The following is an 18,780-nucleotide window of genomic DNA, read 5'->3' on the forward strand; positions in this document are numbered from 1 at the left end:
GGAGAGACTATTTTGGGGACTATTATGTATTTGAGCAATATTTACCTTTTTTATAGTTTTAAAATAATGGCAATGCCATGAATTTAAAAATAAATACAAAAGAAACTTTGAAGTCTTTAGGAGAACTTGTTTTCACCTCTCATGAGTAGATAACTTAGGGGAACTACTTGATTGTGCAGTAAATTTATGTTTAAGCTTTAAAGAAATTGTCAAATTGTTTTCCAAAGTGTTTTCCGGTTTACGTTCTCATCAGTTATGTATGAATATTTCAGTTTTTCTACATCCTTTCCAACATTTGCTATAGTCTGCTTTTTTGATTATGGCCTTTTCAGTGGTATCTCATTGCAGTGTAAATTGAACTTTTTAAAAAAATAACTAATAAAGGTGAACAACTATTCATGTGCTTATTGGCTATTTGTATATCTTCTTGGCAAAATATCTATTCAGATAATTTGTTAATTATTATTATTTCTTTTTTTTTTTTTCCCTTGAGATGAAGTTTCACTCTTGTCGCCCAGGCTGGAGTGCAGTGGGGAGATCTAGGCTCACTGCAACCTTTGCCTCCCGAGTTCAAGCAATTCTCCTGCCTTAGCCTCCCGAGTAGCTGGGGTTACAGGCACCCACCACTACGCCTGGCTAATTTAAAAAATAATTTTTTTATTTTTATTTTTAGTAGAGATGGGGTTTTGCCATGTTGGGCAGGCTGGTCTCAAACTCCTGACCTCAGGTGATCTGCCCGCCTTGGCTTGTTCATTATTTAATTAGGTTGTTGCTTTTCTTGATATTGACTTGTAAAAGTTTTTAACATTCTGGATATAAGTCCGCTATCAGATATGTGATTTGCAAATATTTTTACCCAGCTTGTGGTTTATCTTTTCATTTCTTAATGGTGTTCTTTTTTTGAAGTACAAAAAGTTTTAATTTAAATGAAGTCCATTTCACAAAATTTTTATTTTATGTATCTTACTTTTAGCGTTGTATCTAAGAACTCTTTGCTTATCACAATGCCATAAAGAGTTTCTACTATGTTTCTTCTCCCAGAAGTTTTAGAGTTTTATCTTTTTCTTTTAGGCAGATGATAAATTTTAAGTTAATTTTATGCATGATATGAGGTAGAAGTCTGAATTATTCTTTTTGCAACTGGATAGACAATTCTTCCAGTACCATTTGTTGAAAACACAATCCTTTCCCCCATTGAATTATTAGAGTAACTTTGTCAAAAATAAACTTACCATAAATATGAGACTTAATTTTTTTACTTTCAATTCCACTCCTTTAATCTATGTCTGTCCTTATTATTATCCTTATTATTATCCATGCTGTCCTGATTACTGCAGTTACCGTAAGTTTATAATTGAAAAATATATATCTTTCAACCTTTTCCCCCAAAGTTGTTCTGGCTATTTTGGGTCCTTTGCATTTTCATATATAATTTAGCTTGTCGTTTTTTTAAAAAAAAAAGTCTGCTGGGATTCTGATAGGGATTGTGTTGAACCTATAGATCAGTTTGGAGAGAATAGCAAAAAGGTGGGAGGGAAAAATAGAGTTATATTAGAATACGTTTCTATATTTTCCAAGAAATAAATTAGTATTAATCTGAAGTAGATTATAATGAACTAAGCTCTGTCTTGAAAGTCTTAAATCAACCATTTTTTAATATATATATACACACACACACACACGCACACACATAACCACACCGATATATACATGCACACATCATATATATGTGAAAAAATAAGAAATTAAAATGGTACACTATTATTTATATATGTTATAACTTTATAGTTTATAAGCCCAGAAATGCAGTTTCATGAGTATTGTTTTACACAATCTTGCGTATTTTAAGCCAGTTAAGAGAAAAAAAAGAGGAAATATGTGTATAAAGTCTTATGCATTTACTTGTATATTTATCTTTTGCCATGCTTTTATTTATTCATGTGGATTACCACTTTAGAATAATTTACTTTCAGCCTGAAGGCCTTCCTTAAGTATTTGTTGTAAAATAGGTCTGCTAGCAACAAATTCACACATCTTTGATTTACCTGGGAATGTCTTTATTTCACCTTCAATTATGAAGGATAGTGTTAATGGATGCAGAATTCTTAGTTGACAGGCATATTCTTACAGCATTTTTCAGTATGTCATCCTGGTGCCTCTGATCTCCTTTGTTTTGAATGAGAAGTCAGCTGTCAATCACGTTGTTGTTTCCCTGTATATGATGAGTCACTTTTCTCTTGTTTTTTCAAGATTTTCTTTAACTTTGTTTTTCAACAGTTTGACTATGATGTGTCTGGGTGTGGTTGTATTTGTGTCTATCCTACTTGGAGTCATTAAGTTTACTGGATCCGTAGGTTAGATTTTCATCAAATTTGGAAATATTTAGACAATATTTCTTAATATTTTTTCTGACCTTTTATCTCTTTCTCTTTTTCTGAGACTCCCAACATGCATATGTTGGTATGACTGAGAGTATCCCATGTTGGTATGATTGAGAGTTGGTATGATTGATAGTACTCCACATGATTGGTGGACTATCCTGGAGATAGTTTCTGAGGATTTCCTCTTTTTTCTTTATTTTTTTCTTTCTGTTCTTTAGTTTGAACAATTTCTATTTATCTCTCTTCAAGTTTATTGATTTTTTTCTTCCGTGACCTCAAATCTGCTGTTCAGCTCCTATAATAATTTTTCACTTCAGTTACTCTCCTTTTCAACTGAAGAATTTCCACTTCGTTATTTTATATAGTTTTTTTTTTGTTTTTTTTTTTTGTTTTTTTTTTTTGAGATGGTGTCTCGCTGGAATGCAGTGGCACAATCTCGACTAACTGCAACCTCTGCCTCCCAGGTTCAAGCAATTCTCCTGCCTCAGCCTCCCAAGTAGCTGGGATTACAGGTACATGCCACCACACCCAGCTAAGTTTTGTATTTTTAGTAGAGACAGGGTTTTGCCATATTGGCCAGACTGGTCTCCTCCCAACCTCAAGTTATCCTCCTGTCTTGACCTTCCAAAGTGTTGGGATTGCAGGCATGAGCCACCACACCCTTCTGTCTCCTTATCAGGATGTGCTATTTGATTAGTCTTTGTCTTATACTATTCTTGCGTTCCTTAAATGTTAACATTTAATTGTTCAAATGTTATTTTTAATATCTGCTTTGAAGTCTTTGTTGGCTGAGTCCAACAATTGGACTCCTCAAAAATGGTAGGTAATGACGTATTTTTTAAAACATAGGTCACATTTTTCCTTTTTATGTCTTGCAATGTTTTTTTTAAAACTGTACATTTTAGATAATACATTGTAGAAATTCAGGATTTCTATTCCCTGCCCCTGAGGGGGCTTACTTTTGTTGCTGCTCTTGGTTTGTTTAATAATTTACCTGAACTAATTCTGTGGAGTCTGCCTCCTTCATGGTACACAGCCTCTAATGTCTTTGCTTAGACTTTTGTTGTTGTTCTTGCTCTTATTTGTTGAGTCTGGCTTCCTAGAGGTTTTCCTTGTGTTGGCATAGTCTCGTCATCAGTCAGTTATTGGTCAGAGGTTGTGCTCAACACTCCGAGCCAGTAATGCCTACACCATTTGACAGTAGAACTGTGTGTGGATTTGGAAATGCATTTGGTTCCTGGCTTTTACTTTCTGGGTATGCAAAGCCTTATAATCAGCCAGAATGAGCATATAGCTGGAGACTTTTCCAATCTCTCCTGAATGCATAGCTTTGCACAGACACTTACCCTTTCAGAAGTTTAGAGATATCTTGGAGCTTATCAAAGACCTCTACAGCCATATCATTCCCTGTCTCTCTCTGTTATTATTATTATAATTATTATTATGCCTTATCAGGATTACAGCTTCAAGCTAGTTGTCATGATAGCCTTTCTTATTTGTTTGCCACGAGATCATATTCTTTTCAATAACATTTATGGTATAAGGTTTTTCTTGTGCACTCTGTTTCAAATCAAGCCATCCTCTTCCAGCAGTACAGTTACTGGTTTTCTCAACTTGCCATGCCCTAGTAGAACTTCTTCACTATCTGAAGAAGTGGTCATGTGGATGGGTTTGAACAGGAGCATCCCAGGCTAAAAGGCCTTAGATTTTCATAGTTCTTAACCAAGGTTTGGCAGGATTTTTTGAACAAATGCTTCTATGTGTATTTTATATCTTTGGTGGATTTAAGAATACTGAAATGTTTGTTTTCCACAATTTTAATCATTTTTTGTTGACACGATTTACCCTCTTCCTCACTCTTTCTATCTGGAAGAATTTGCCTCTAAAATAAAATTGTGTATCTTTGAAACTCCAGCAAAGGGTCTCTTGAGGGGAATAAATCTACAAAATATCACTTTATTACAAAATAAAATAAAAATCAACAGTTAACCTGGATTTTGGAAAGTGTAGGAATTAAGATACTTGGGTTCTTGTTCTGGTCCTGCCACTGATGCTCATGAACCACAAATCCCAGTATATTTGTTTATCTAGCTGAGCATTGTCTTCCTCAGCTATCAGCAAAAGCAGCTGTAATTAAATTCTTTACAAGGGTCTTTATAGGATGAATAGTTGTACTTAAAATAGCAAAACATAGCTAAGTGATGTTTAAAGTATCACAGTAACAGTGAAAGTATAAGTGAGACTGCTGCACTAAAACACTTAGCGTACCATCTTGGTAAAAGCCACGGGCGAACATGAACTTGGCTCAGCACATAGTCAGAGAATGTGAATGTGTCATGAGACTCAGGCACCCATACCCCTTTGACAGGCTCTTATAGTCAAAACTTTCAACAAATGGTTTGCTTGAGAATATAAATTACAACTAGATAACCAAGGCCTAAGTACCACAAATGAGTAGTATAACATGGCGTTTGTCCATTTACGGACAAAGTTTCAAATCTCTCCTTCTCACTTAATCACTGTGGGCGAGAATTTTTTTTTTTTTTTTTTTTTTTTTTTTGAGACGAAGTTTCACCCCTGTTGCCCAGGCTGGAGTACAATGGCGTGATCTTGCCTCATCGCAACCTCTGCCTCCCGGGTTCAAGCTATTCTCCTGCCTCAGCCTCCCGAGTAGCTAGGATTACAGGCATGCACCTCCATACCTGGCTAATTTTGTATTTTTAGTAGAGATGGGGTTTCTCCACTTTGATCAGGCTGGCTTCGAACTCCCGACCTCAGGTGATCCAGCTGCCTCAGTCTCCCAAAGTGCTGGGATTATAGGCGTGAGCCACCACACCTGGCCGGGCAAGAATTTTTAACCATTCTAGACCTCAAGCTCCTCAACTGGAAAATATATATAAAATCATTTATTCTCTTGACAGTTAAGATGATTAAAACAAAAGCGGCATTTCAAGTAGATAGTATGCAGAAATGATACATAAGTGCTCCACAAATGGTAGTTAGTTACAATTATTTTATATCTCCAGAATGGTCCTGTGTGATGGCAGTGGAGGCAGCTGTTGCATGGAAGATGGGAGTCCACACCAGATCTCTCTCCCCTTTATTAGGTCGATGCTAGGATAAGTCACATAAGAAACTCCTTCTTGGCTGGGCATGGTGGCTCACGCCTGTAATCCTAGCACTTTGGGAGGCCGAGGCCAGCAGATCACTTGAAGTCAGGAGTTTGAGACCAGCCTGGCCAACGTGGTGAAACCCTGTCTCCACTAAAAATTCAAAAATTAGCTGGGTATGGTGGCACATGCCTATAGTCCCAGCTACTTGGGAGGCTGAGGCAGGAGAATAGCTTGAACCCAAGAGGCGGAGGTTGTAGTGAGCTGAGATCAGACCATTGCACTCCAGCCTGGGCAACAGAGTGAGACTCAGTCTCAACAAAAAAAAAAAAAAGAAGAAGGAGAAGGACAAAAAGAAGGAGAAGTAGGAGAAGGAGAAGGAGAAGGGAGAAGAAGAAGAAGAGGAGGAGGAAGAGGAGAAGGAAGAGGAGGAGGAGGAGGAGGAGAAAACTCCTTCTTGAAGCAAATATTAGTACCCATTATTTCCTCACAACTCCATCATGTGAAACTGATGGGAAAGTGCAATGGGATGAGGTGGGAGGGGAAGGAGAAAAGATGAGAAAGGAGGGGGCACTGAACAGAAGGCCACAGAGAGCTACTGATTTGCTTGGGGTATTGGAAGAAACAAAGTGAGAGTAAGTGAGGGTGGCAAGAGGCAGGCAGGGAGTACTGATTCTGCCTAAGGTCACCTTGCATAGATCCCATTTCAGTCATCCAAGGGCTTCTCCCTTCTCTCTTTCACAACAACCCCAAGCATCTGTGTATCTGTATGACTCACCATTATCTCTTCTCTATCAGCAAAATATACTGTTTCACTCCACCTTGCCACCCAGATTGGTCCCAAGCCCAGAGATTTTCCAAAACTGTGCTTCATTTATCCCCATTTGCAGGAGGTGGTAAGGATGGTCCCCAGGCTGACAGGTTGCCTGAGCTGATCACATTTACCCACTTTGGTGTAGGTTGTATTTTGACATATAGGCTTTTCCACCAAGTATCTAGGAAACAGCCTATGCAAGTGCATCAGTTGGGATGATTGGGGATGTATTGGCTTCTGTAACTGACAAGGTCCAGAGGGAGAGTGGGGATCAAGTACAGTTCAATCAGGCTTCTGCTTTGTGTTCCTGTGTCTCCCTTGTCTCTGTCCATCCTCACCTTTATCATCAGACTGTAGCAGTTTAAGGAATCATCCCTGGGCAGCACACCAGACAGAGGAATAAAGGGATTATTTTATCCTCTGGAGAAAAAAAAAAATCTTCCTTAACTAGAATCACCTTGACAACATACCCTTTTGAGCCAATTTCTGTGGTCAAAGGAATACCTTATATGATTGGCTGCAGCCTAGGTTCTTAAACTGACATTTGGCAAACTTCTCAGAATTTTATATTCACCTGAATCCTCTAGGAATCTTAGTAGACTAGATTCTGGTTCAGGAGATTTGGAGAGGAGTCTGAAGTCATGCGTTTCTATTACAACATCCCAGGCAACGTGGATGCTCTGCACTTTCAATACAAGAAGACGGGGGGATGGATCTGGAATAGATATGGAAGCCCTAAAAGCTTCATGAAAATGTGACTTTATTTTTATTTACTGCTGAATTCCCATGGCCTATAATGCCATTCACTACATAATAGTCATCCTATAAATATTTGTTGAATTTTGAAAAATGTATTCCAAAAAATTGGAAAATTAATGCATCATCAGGTAGCAGATCTTTCTAATTCATTATCCCTCTCCAGGCACAACTATCAACCTTTGAGCCTTTTCATTACCATTTAAAGCACTCAATGGATTCTGAAAGCAAAACATGAATAAAGATACGACACCTGCACTTTGAAATGGCAGCATTACGAATAAATTCTTTCCTTGAGATTATAAGTAAGACATCCATACAATGAACCTATTGAGACATCAATATTTAGATAGAGAGATCCTTCTAGGTGCACAAAATTTTGCAACTAGAAGTATTATATAGGAAGGGTACTGAATGTTTGAACATAGAAGTAAACTGCATTATTCTTTGCAAAGTTTTTAGCTTGCCTTCTCAAACGGAACAAGGTTCCATGGCATGTGAGGAAAATGAAAATGACAGAAAGGGTATCCAAATTCGAACTGAGATATAGGAATAAGTGTTGAAATAAGATATGCTTTTGTTGATGCAATATCATCTGATTCATTTGAAAACAAAGCGTAGGATTTAGAATTGCAAAGACTTTCAATTCTTTTCTAAGAAGTATTTTTGAAATATTGTTCCATCTCTCAAGTGTTCCTTACTCTTTGCTACAGTCAGCAGTAGTTTTGATTTCTGAAGAGAGAAGAAATTGTACAGATGCCTTCCTGAATGCCATACAGTGACCTAGAAGGATGGAATGGATCTAGAGAGAAACTGTTATCTCTAGACACACAGAAAAAAGAACATCAAATGGAGGATTATAAAACATAAACACTCAGACGTATGACCCCTGGCACTTGCCAACCCTGGTACTTTCATGAACCAACTCTTCTGGAGTCCAAGAGAGCAGAGGCATCCTCATAGCAGCCAAAGCTAATGTAAACTCTTATCTAGTTTATCTGCTGGTTAGCAGGACTCAGATGCCTGTTACAGGCCCAGTCAGTTCCTGTGAAAGGGCTAATCTCCAATCCCCATTTCCTTAGGTCCTTTCTCTTATCAGGGGAAAATGCATTTATTACTTCTGGGCTGATTTCTGGAGGTGACAATTAGCCTCATGGAAATGACTGCCAACTAGTAGCAGAGATTTCTTTGTTGACCCTAAATACCCTCCTGCCAAGCTTATAGGACGGGACTTCCTTCTCTGCAGACAGTTTATGTGTGGCTGGTTATGTTCATGGCAGAAAGTTACATTGAGTGGTGGGTAGAAGCAGGAGATGGGTATCACTATCTGTTATTTTCCATAAGCAGTCAATGGCCTATGTCTCAGACAAAGGAGACGCAGGAGATTCAGGCTCATCGCTGTCCGTGAAAATGAAGGTAACATAAGAGCTTCTTGAACCAGCTGAGACAACTTCCAAAGTATCAACTGAGCCACTTCTGTAGCTGAGAGAATGCACCTTAGAAAAAAAAGATCTTGGAAATTGTCATAGGTCCTAGAGGCTGCTTCCTTCAAAGAAACATTTTTCTTGTGCTGAGCTGTGTGGGAAGACCAGGGCGCAGAATACAGGACAGAAGCAATTCACTACATTCCTGAGCCATAGGTAGCTGGGATGGAATCCCACATCCCTCAGTAAATCCGGGAAAGTTATAACTCTCGACTCTCCATGGAAGCAAAGAGAACCTTCCATTGGAATGATGACACCTTTATCTCCCTCTGCTCTACCAACCACCCTCTGCTGGTTTCTATGTTCTTTTGAAGAAATCATGCCATTTGCCACCCTTCTTCCTGCCATATATGCCACATCTAAACTCATATGAACTCGGTAAATCAAAATGGCCATGATAGGAGCAAACTGTAGGCCAGTTCACTTGTCCCTGAAAGGTCTTTCCCATCTTCCCCAGCCTTTAGATTTCAGACTCAGCAAATTTTAAAGTGTGGTGCTAAATGATCAAAACTCAAATAGGGAAAGAGGGCCTATGAATTCTCTATTAGGAAATATATTAGAATTGGGAAAATTTGCTCAGGGAAGTTAATTCCCTGAGCTCATCATTGCCTCTGCAATACTGGAAACCTTTCAAGAACTTCAGATAATGGGCTTTAAGGGAGCAGTCTAAAATCTTTCTTGAAATGCTAAGCAACCTAGAGAAATCCTAGGACCAAAGGTGTTCTGATGAAAGATGAACGCCCAGCAAAGTAATTGATACAGTTTGGATGCTTGTCCCCTGCAAATCTCACGTTGAAATATACATCCACAACGTTGCAGGGAGTCCGGTGAGAGGTATCTGGGTCTTGGGCATGGATCCCTCATGAAAGACTTGGTGCTGTCCTTGCAACAGTGGGTTCTCACTCTGAGTTCACATGAGATGTGGTTGCTTAAAAGAGTGTGGCACTGCCCCTTTGCTCTCTTGCTTCCACTCTCACCATGTGAGATGGCTGCTCCTCCTTCACCATCCACCATGACTGTAATCTTCCTGAGACTGTCACCAGTAGCAGATGCTGGCACCTCATTTCTTGCACTGTTTGCAGACCCATCAGCTAATTAAACCTCTTTTCTTTATGAATTATCCAGCCTCAGGTATTTATAGCAACACAAGAATGGCCTAAGATAGTAATGAAACCTTTTCATCCTTTTTTCCTGTTTTTGTGTGAGTCTTTAATCAAGGGAGTGACAATGATTATTAAATGTGCACCTTGACACTTAAGTTTCAGGACACAGTATAAATAATTGAAGTCATTCATTTATAAGATAAGATATAAAGGAGTAACTGAGATGATTATGTAATCACTTCTGAAAAGTCCTCCTTTAGTAATTTTAAACACTTACTGCTTCCAAGCCAAAAAATAGTCCTTTTAGTCTTTTTGTGGGTAACTATTTCTTCCCCTCCCTCTACCAACCAGTTATTTTTTTCCTTTTAGCAAACAGAGAGAGAAAAAAAGAAAAGTAAAATAATAGCTATTTAAAATTGCAAGGTTTTACTTGAAACCAAGACTGTATTTCTAGGTAACTTTGATCAGGTAAATTACCTTTAAGTGTCTCAATTTTTTCCTTCAGAAAATTGAAATCATTTATCACCTTTTACTCTGCAGATTTATAAGGATATTTGAAGATTAAATAAAAACTATCTGCTGAGACTTCTGTTTCCAGGCAGATGCAGTAGACATACTTTTCTCTATTCCTCTAAGTTCACCTAAAAACCCTGGGCATTATATATTAAATAAATTAAGAATATCTGAAAGGTAGAGAGAGAAAAGCAGGCTCCCTAGGGACATTAGGACTTGAAGAACACAGGTGGTAAGTTCCCTGGGGTTTCTTTTTACTTCATACATCCCAGACTGGATAATAGAGAAGTGACATCTTAAAAACACAAACGGACACAGCCAAAAATAAAAATAAAAATAAAGCCCATAGGAAAGCCTACACTCTGGCCAAAAGACCAGGTAAGGAGTAGTCTAGCAGGACAAGAAACATTTAGATAATAACCACTCTACTCAGCCAAATACCACAGAAAGAAACTTCAGTCCTATCCACACCTCTGATAGCAAAAGCCAAGTGAGAGCCTAGGCTTCATGGCAGGAATAGGTACTCCAGCACCTTCTCTCTTGGGATAATGATACCCCCTATCCACAAAGTCAGTGCAAGCCAGATTTGGATCCCGAAATTCCACCCCCACATAACAGTAACAAAGAGCCCCTCATCCCCTGAGTGTCAGTGGAGGCAGAGTGGAAAACCTGGACTTCTATCCCCACCTGGCAGAGTGAAGGTGGCACTTCTCACCCTTCATCCAGCAGGCCTCCTAAAACACAAGATTTAAATAAGATCTAAAATCCTATAATAGCCAAACTGTCCAGGTTTCAATAACAAATCACCGGTTATACCAAGAACCAGGAAGAACTCAAACTAATGATAAAAGGCAATCATCAGATGCTGCCCTAAGATGAGACGAATTTTAAAGCAGCCACCATAAATTTGCTTCCATGAGCATCTCACTCAGCTTTGAAATAAATTAAAGAATAGCAAATATCAGCAAAAGAAGAGAAGATCTAAAGAAGAATCAAATGGAACTTTCAAAATAATTGACATGAGTAACTCAATGATGGGCTCAAAAATAGAATGAAGAAGACAGAGGAAAGAATCCGTGAACTAGAATAAAACAATAGAAATTACCCAATTCAAAGATCAGACAGAAAGCAGAGTGGAAAAAAAAAGTGAACAGTTTCAGGTCTATGTGGGACTATCACAAAAGATCTTGTCATCAGTCCCAGAAGGAAAGGAGAAATAAAAGATGAGGCTTAAAAAGTATCAAAAATGAAATGGCAAAAGATTTTCTAAATATGGTGGAAAAAATAGCCTATAGACTCAAGAATATGAATGAACCTCAAACAAACAAACAAAAAAAGGGCAAAGAAAACAATTCCAAGACACACTGTGGCCAAACCTCTGAAAACTAAGGACAAAGAAAATCTTGAAAGCAGCCAGAGAGGGGTAAAACAATTCAAATGACAGTGTATTTCTCATCAGAAACCATGGAAGCCAGAAGGAAGTGGCACAATATTTTTGAAATTCTTTGAGAACATAATAATCACCTGAGAATCCTATACCCAGTTCCTAATGAAGAATATCTAACATCTTTTAAAAAGTACCTCTGGCTAACATCATATGTAGTGATGAAAGACTAAATGATTTCCACATAGGATTAAGAACAAGGCAAGGATGTCCACTTTCATCACTGCTGTTCAACCCACTGGAATTTCTAGCCAGTGCAATTGACAAGAAAAGGAAATAAAAGGAATACAGATTGGAAAGGAAGAAATAAAACTCTCCTATTTGCAGATGACATTATGATGTAAATAGAAAATTCCATAAAATCTACAAAATCACTTCTAGACCTAATAAATTCAACGAGTTCGCAAGATACAAGGTCAGCATCCAATAATCAATTGTATTTCTATATATTAGCAATTAACATGTTGAAACAAATTTAAAATACAATACTATGTAAAAATCATTAAAAGAGAGAGAGAGATAAAATACTTAGTTGCAAATCTAAGAAAAAATATGGATAGGATTTCGATACTGAGGACTACAAAATGCTGATGAAAGAAATTAAAAGATTAGAAATAAATGGAGAGACAAAATGTTCATGTATTCAAATACTCAATGGAGTAAAAATATCAGTTCTCCCCAGACTGATATACAGGTTTAACAAAATTCCAACAAAAACCTAGTATGGTATTTTTGTAGATACAGGTGAGATTATTCTGAAATGTATATGGAAAGGCAAAAGAACTAGGATAACTAAAACTATTCTATAAAAGAAGAAAGTGGGGGGAATCGCTGTACCTTATTTCAAGACATACATAGCAATAGTTGTGAAAATGTATAATACTATTGTATTGATAGATTGCTTGATTAATTGTAGAGACAGGGTCTCACTTTGTTGCACAGGCTGGTTTCAAACTCCTGGGCTTGAACAAACCTCCTGCCTGGGTCTCCCAACATGCCGGGGCTACAGGTGTGAGCCACCACACCTGGCTGAAAATGTATGGTATTAGCAAACAAATTGACATATAGATCAATAAAAGAGAATAGAGAACCCCAAAACAGCCCCACTGCAATATGAAAAACTGATTTTTGACAATGTTACAAAAACAATTCAATGAAGGAAGAATCTTTTTTTCTCAACTAATGATGCTGGAGTAATTGAATATCCCTAGCCAAAAAAAAAAAAAACCAAAAACCTAAACCTTACATGTTATACAGATATTAACTCAAAATGGATCAGGATCATAGATTTAAATGTAAATTCATAAAATTTTTAGAAAAATCATGGAAAAAAGCCTTTAAGGCCTAGAACTTGGTGAAGAGTTTTCAGACATGACACCAAAAGCAGAATCCATAAATGAAAAATTGATCATTTGATCCCATCAAAAATAAAAAAAAAATTGAAAAAACATTTGTAAAAGATCCTATTCAGATGCAAAAAGACAAGCTACAGACTGAGAGAGAAAATATTTGCAAACCACATATCTGAGAATAGATTCATATCTAGATTATATAAAGAAGTCTTAAAACTCATCGTTAAAAGTAAGCAATCCAATTAGAAAATGACAAAAAAAATTGAGACATTTTATTGAAGGAAGTGGCAAATAAGCACGAGGAAATATGTTCGACATCATCAGGCATTAGGAAAATGGATATTAAGAAAACAAGCTACACAACTTCTGGTATAGTTAAAATAAATAGTTACACCACCAAATGCTGACAAGGATACAGAGAAACTGAGTCTCATACATTGCTGGTGATAGTAAAATAGTACTGTGGGAAAGTGTATGACGTTTTGTTAACAAAACCCAAAATGATATTACCTTATGACCAAGCAGTTGCACACTTGAGCATTTATTTCAGAGAAATTAAAACTTACATCCACACCAAAACCTGATTGGTCATAGAAGCTTTAGAACCATGTTTGTTCATAGTAGCTTTATTCATAATAGCCAAAAACTGGAATCAGATCAAATAGATGCTCTTCACAAGGTGAATGACTGAATAAACTATGATACATCCATATCATAGAATAAAAGGAATGAACTACTGATACGTGCAACAACCTGAATACATATCAAGGGCATTATGCTGAGTGAAAAAAAAAAAAAAAAAGCCCATCTGAAAAGATCATACACTGTATGATTTCATTTATATAATATTTTCTAAATGACAAAATTATAGACCTGGGGAAAAGATTAGTGGTTGCAGAGGGTTAGGGACGTTGGAGAAGAAGGGAGTGGGAATGCTTATTAGGGAGTAGCACAAAAGCGTAAAATAGATCTCTGTGATAATGGAACACCTTGATTGCAGTGATGCTTACACAAATCTAAACACGTGATTAATGCCATAGAAATAGACACAATTGGGCCGGGCGCAGTGGCTCAAGCCTGTAATCCCAGCACTTTGGGAGGCCGAGACGGGTGGATCACGAGGTCAGGAGATCGAGACCATCCTGGCTAACACGGTGAAACCCCGTCTCTACTAAAAATACAAAAAACTAGCCGGGCGAGGTGGCGGGCGCCTGTAGTCCTAGCTACTTGGGAGGCTGAGGCAGGAGAATGGCGTGAACCTGGGAGGCGGAGCTTGCAGTGAGCTGAGATTCGGCCACTGCACTCCAGCCCGGGCGACAGAGCGGGACTCTGTCTCAAAAAAAAAAAAAAAAAAAAAAGAAATAGACACAATTGTACCACTGTCAAATTCCAGCATTTGCTATTGTCCTATAATGATACAAGATATAACCATTGGGGGAAATTGTATGAAAGGTACACAGGAATCTCTACTGATTTCAAGATTAAAAATTAAAAAGAAAAACTGCCTACTTCTACTTCCACCTTCTTTTTCCTAGTTTCAACTGAGAAAAGCCAGTCTTTCCTCCAAGTATTCTGAATCCATCTCCTCCAAACCTCTCAGATACTTGGATCTATTTGAAATACTTTTCTTCCCCTGTTATCGTCAACCTTTCTCTTTTTTAGGAGATAGTTATGAATTAATATCTCACATTAAACAAACATGCACTCGTACACAAACTTCCGTCAAAATGCTGCCTTATCACTTTGCTATATTTGCAGACAAATGTCTTCAAAGAATTGTCCATGCTCACTGTCTCAGTATTTTCACTCTTCACCTTTTATAACCTGGCTCCTGCTCAAAGCTCTAATGGCTCACTTAAATCAAGGTCACAAACCCCTGTTCTTACTGGAGATGTCAGTAGCACTCAATATTGTGACTCTGTCCTCCTTTGTGAACAAGTCCTCAAAGTTTTCATGGTACCACACTCTAGGTTTCCCTTTGTTCTTCAGGCCACCTCTTTTCAGCCTTTTTTCACTTCTACTTCCTCTCTTGACCTCTAAATGTCAAAATTCCTCAGTGTTTGGTCGAAGCCCCTTTTCCTTTTTCTTTCCTATTTCATTCCCATGTCTTTGGTACTGATATGCTAATAACTTCCAAATTTCCATTTCCAACCTAGGAGTCTCCTCTGAGTTCATCTCATGTACCCACTGCCTACTTGACAATACCATTTGCATATTTCCCCAACATCTCAAATTCAACATGTCCAAACTGAACTCATGATGTTTCCCCAGCATCATGTTCTTCCTCCATGCTTCCCCTCCCGAAGTTATGACAGCTGAAATTGTGATAGCATTCATTGTGATCACTAGTCACTAAGTAGCTCAAATGTAAAAAATCTTAAAAATTACTTTTAATTCTTTCTTTTCTTTCCTTGACATGTCTAGTCCATCAGCCAGTAATGTCAAATATACCTCTAAAGAAGATCTCAAATCCACTCACTTCTCTTCCTCTTCCCTACCACAAATCTAATACAAACACCGTCTTTTCTAAGCTGGAATGCTGCAAATAGCTTATGAATTAGTTATTTCCTAAGTAACAATTTACCACAAGTGTAGTGACTTAAAATATAATAGCATATTTTTTTTTTTTTTTTTTTTTTTTTTTGAGATGGAGTTTCACTCTGTCACCCAAGCTGGAGTGCAGTGGAGCAATCTTGGCTCGCTGCAACCTCTGCCTTCCAGGTTCAAGTGATTCTTCTGCATCAGTCTCTTGAGTAGCTGGGACTACAGGCATGCACCACCATGCCCAGCTAATTTTTTTTTTTTTTTTATGCTGTTAGTGGAGACGCATTTTTGCCATGTTGGCCAGACTGGTCTCGAGCTCCTGACCTCAAGTGATCCACCCACCTTGGCCTCCCAGAGTGCTAGGATTACAGTCATGACCCACTGCACCTCGCCAAAATAACATAAATTTGTTATCTCACAGTTTCCATGGGCAGAAGTCTAGGTGTGGCCGCTGGTACTTCTGCTCAGGTCTCACAGGCTGAAATGAATGTGTTGACTGGGGCTGTCAGCTTCATCTGAGGACCAAGGTCCTCTTCCTTGTTAACATCTATTTCCTCGTGACTGAGGTCCCTGCTTCCTTTGGTAGCTCCTGGCCAGGGACCAGTGTCAGTTCCCAGAGGCTACTCACGGTTCCTAGCCACATGGCCCGCATGGTTACTTCACAGTGTGGCTCTTTGCTTTCTCCCAGGCCAGTAGGAGTACTCTCTCTGCCTGTTTACTTTCTTTTAAATATCTCACCTGGTGAGGCGAGGTTACGCAGGATAATCTCCTTCTGATTAACTCAAAGTCAACTAATTGCCTCCCATCGTATTTACAGGTCAGCTGTTCTCAAAGGGAAGGGTTCTATAGAGTGCATACACCAGAGAGCAGAAATCTTGAAGGCCGGCTCAAAATTATTCCTACTGCAGTCTCCTAATCATTCTCCATTTCTCCTTTCCTATTCAATCTATTCTCCACAGGCAGTCATGGTACCTTTAAAAAAAATTCATTACATCTCATTTCACCCTTGTTTCATATGCTTTCAATAACTTTCCGGCAGATTTAGAATAGCAGAGTGATATATGAGCTCTGCTTACCTTCTGGTCTTATTTGCTTCTGCTCTTCATGATCAAGATGCTCCTCCTGCCATGGCCTTCTCCCTCTTCCTCGCTGACATCAAACTATTTCACTCCATAACATTTTGGGGGCACTCGGAGGCCTGGAATGCTCCCTTCTGCCTACCTTCGCATATCCAAACTTTTGGCTCAGCAGGTCTCCGTAGGTCTCTGTCTCTTCCATGAACTTCCAGCTTGATGACTTCCTCAGAGGGATCATCCTAAATAGGTACCTGGTATTTTCTAGCCCAGTGCCCTGATTCCTTTACAGCACATTGTATTTAGTAATTATTCATTCATCAGTATGTTTACTTGTTTATTGGTAAAGACTCTGTTTTTTTTTTTTTGTAGATTCTCAAGAATATCAGTTTTACAATTAATTAGTTGGTATTTAAGCTCACTTTAAAACGTAGTTTAGATTGGCACCCCACCTGCTGACATGGTAAATCTTGAACCTAAATATTTCAAAAATATAAACCCAGCCTACAATTATTTTTCTTTTTGACTCCAAAATTTTAACACGGTTATCAGTATTCTGCTGATTTATATTTTCTTGTGTTTCCTCTCAAGAGAAAGAAGTTTCTATCAAGTTGTTGGTGTTATGCATTTAAATGTCCCTGAAATATAGGGAGAAATGTCCATCTTTATATTTTTCTAGAATAGGGAGAATTCTGAGTGGCAGTTATTAGATTATGAGTTTCCTTTCCTCTGGGAAGTACCAAAACTCAGAAAAGGAGAAGAAAACCACAATTACTAGGAAAGAAACAGACATCCAATAGTCAACCTTCCACAAAGGGCCAAGGGAAATGTTTTGTCCACCTGCATGTAAGACAGGAACTATCTATAGGATGAGTTTTCATATCATAAAGTTCCCAAAATAAATGTTCTCTAGCTAGGGAGACAGCTTTGGGACAAAAAGGGGATAAGGAAGACTAAGGACTTAATTTAATCCAGGTACCAGTAAAATTCCCTATCGGCTACCCTAAGACAGCAGAGCAGGGAAATATAAAATGCTTCCACATTTATTCTCAAATCTAGGAAAGCAGTCTCCTCTTCTTAAAATCTCCATTGATAAAAAAGAAAGACCGATTAAGGGTATGAAGAAGGGGCAGTGGTAGGTGAAAGGCTCAAGAGCCACAGTCATTCCCAACCTGCTCCTATGGCCTCCTGACTTCTGCAGCACCGTTACGTCTTTCTCATGCTTATTACTGCATCCCTGGATTCTGCAGGAGCTCCTTCGCTTGGGAAGAGACCGAAGAGGAGTTAGAACTCCAGGAGACTGTTCTGCTATATCTCAAAAAATGAATTCCGGTTAATGATGGGCAAAGTATTGAAATTGTTAGTTCTACTGAATGTGGAGTTTAATTGGAGATTTTGTTATTCAGAGACTCCAACAGAACCAAAAGTTTGTTCTACTCTGACGACAACTAGGCCATGAGCTTAATCCTTTATAGAAACAGTGTTTTTTTTTTTTTTTCTTTTTTCAAATGTGGTTGTCAACATCAAATAAAATATAGAGACAAATCTCTAAACTCAATTTTTTTTTTTTTTTTTTTTTTTTTGAGACGGAGTCTCGCTCTGTCGCCCAGGCTAGAGTGCTGTGGCCGGATCTCAGCTCACTGCAAGCTCCGCCTCCCGGGTTTACGCCATTCTCCTGCCTCAGCCTCCGAGTAGCTGGGATTACAGGCGCCCGCCACCTCGCCCGGCTAGTTTTTTGTATTTTTTAGTAGAGACGGGGTTTCACCGGGTTAGCCAGGATGGTCTCGATCTCCTGACCTTGTGATCCACCCGTCTCGGCCTCCCAAAGTGCTGGGATTACAGGCTTGAGCCACCGCGCCCGGCCTAAAGTCAATATTTTATTTGGGAATCATAGAATTGCAATTTGGGGCGTACACATAGACCATGGTGGTCTTTGTTGTGTCCAAAGAACAAAGAGAAGGTTGGGAGTTTTGTTAGAAAGAGAAATGTTCTGTACTGTGTTGAAAAAATGCTCATTAATACTAGCAAGCTTCTGGGAGCTGGCAAGCTCTGATTGGTGAATGATGGCTTTTAGGTGAAATTACTCTTAGGGTCGTGGTAGATCATCTCAACAGCTGTGAGGTAAAACTGGTGTTAAGGCTATAGCAGCCCCTTTCAATAGCTGGGTTTGAGGATAATTCTTGAATTGGATGCTATGTGTCCCTGT

This window comes from Macaca fascicularis, chromosome 10, assembly GCF_037993035.2.
Source record: "Macaca fascicularis isolate 582-1 chromosome 10, T2T-MFA8v1.1".
Taxonomy (NCBI): Eukaryota; Metazoa; Chordata; class Mammalia; order Primates; family Cercopithecidae; genus Macaca; species Macaca fascicularis.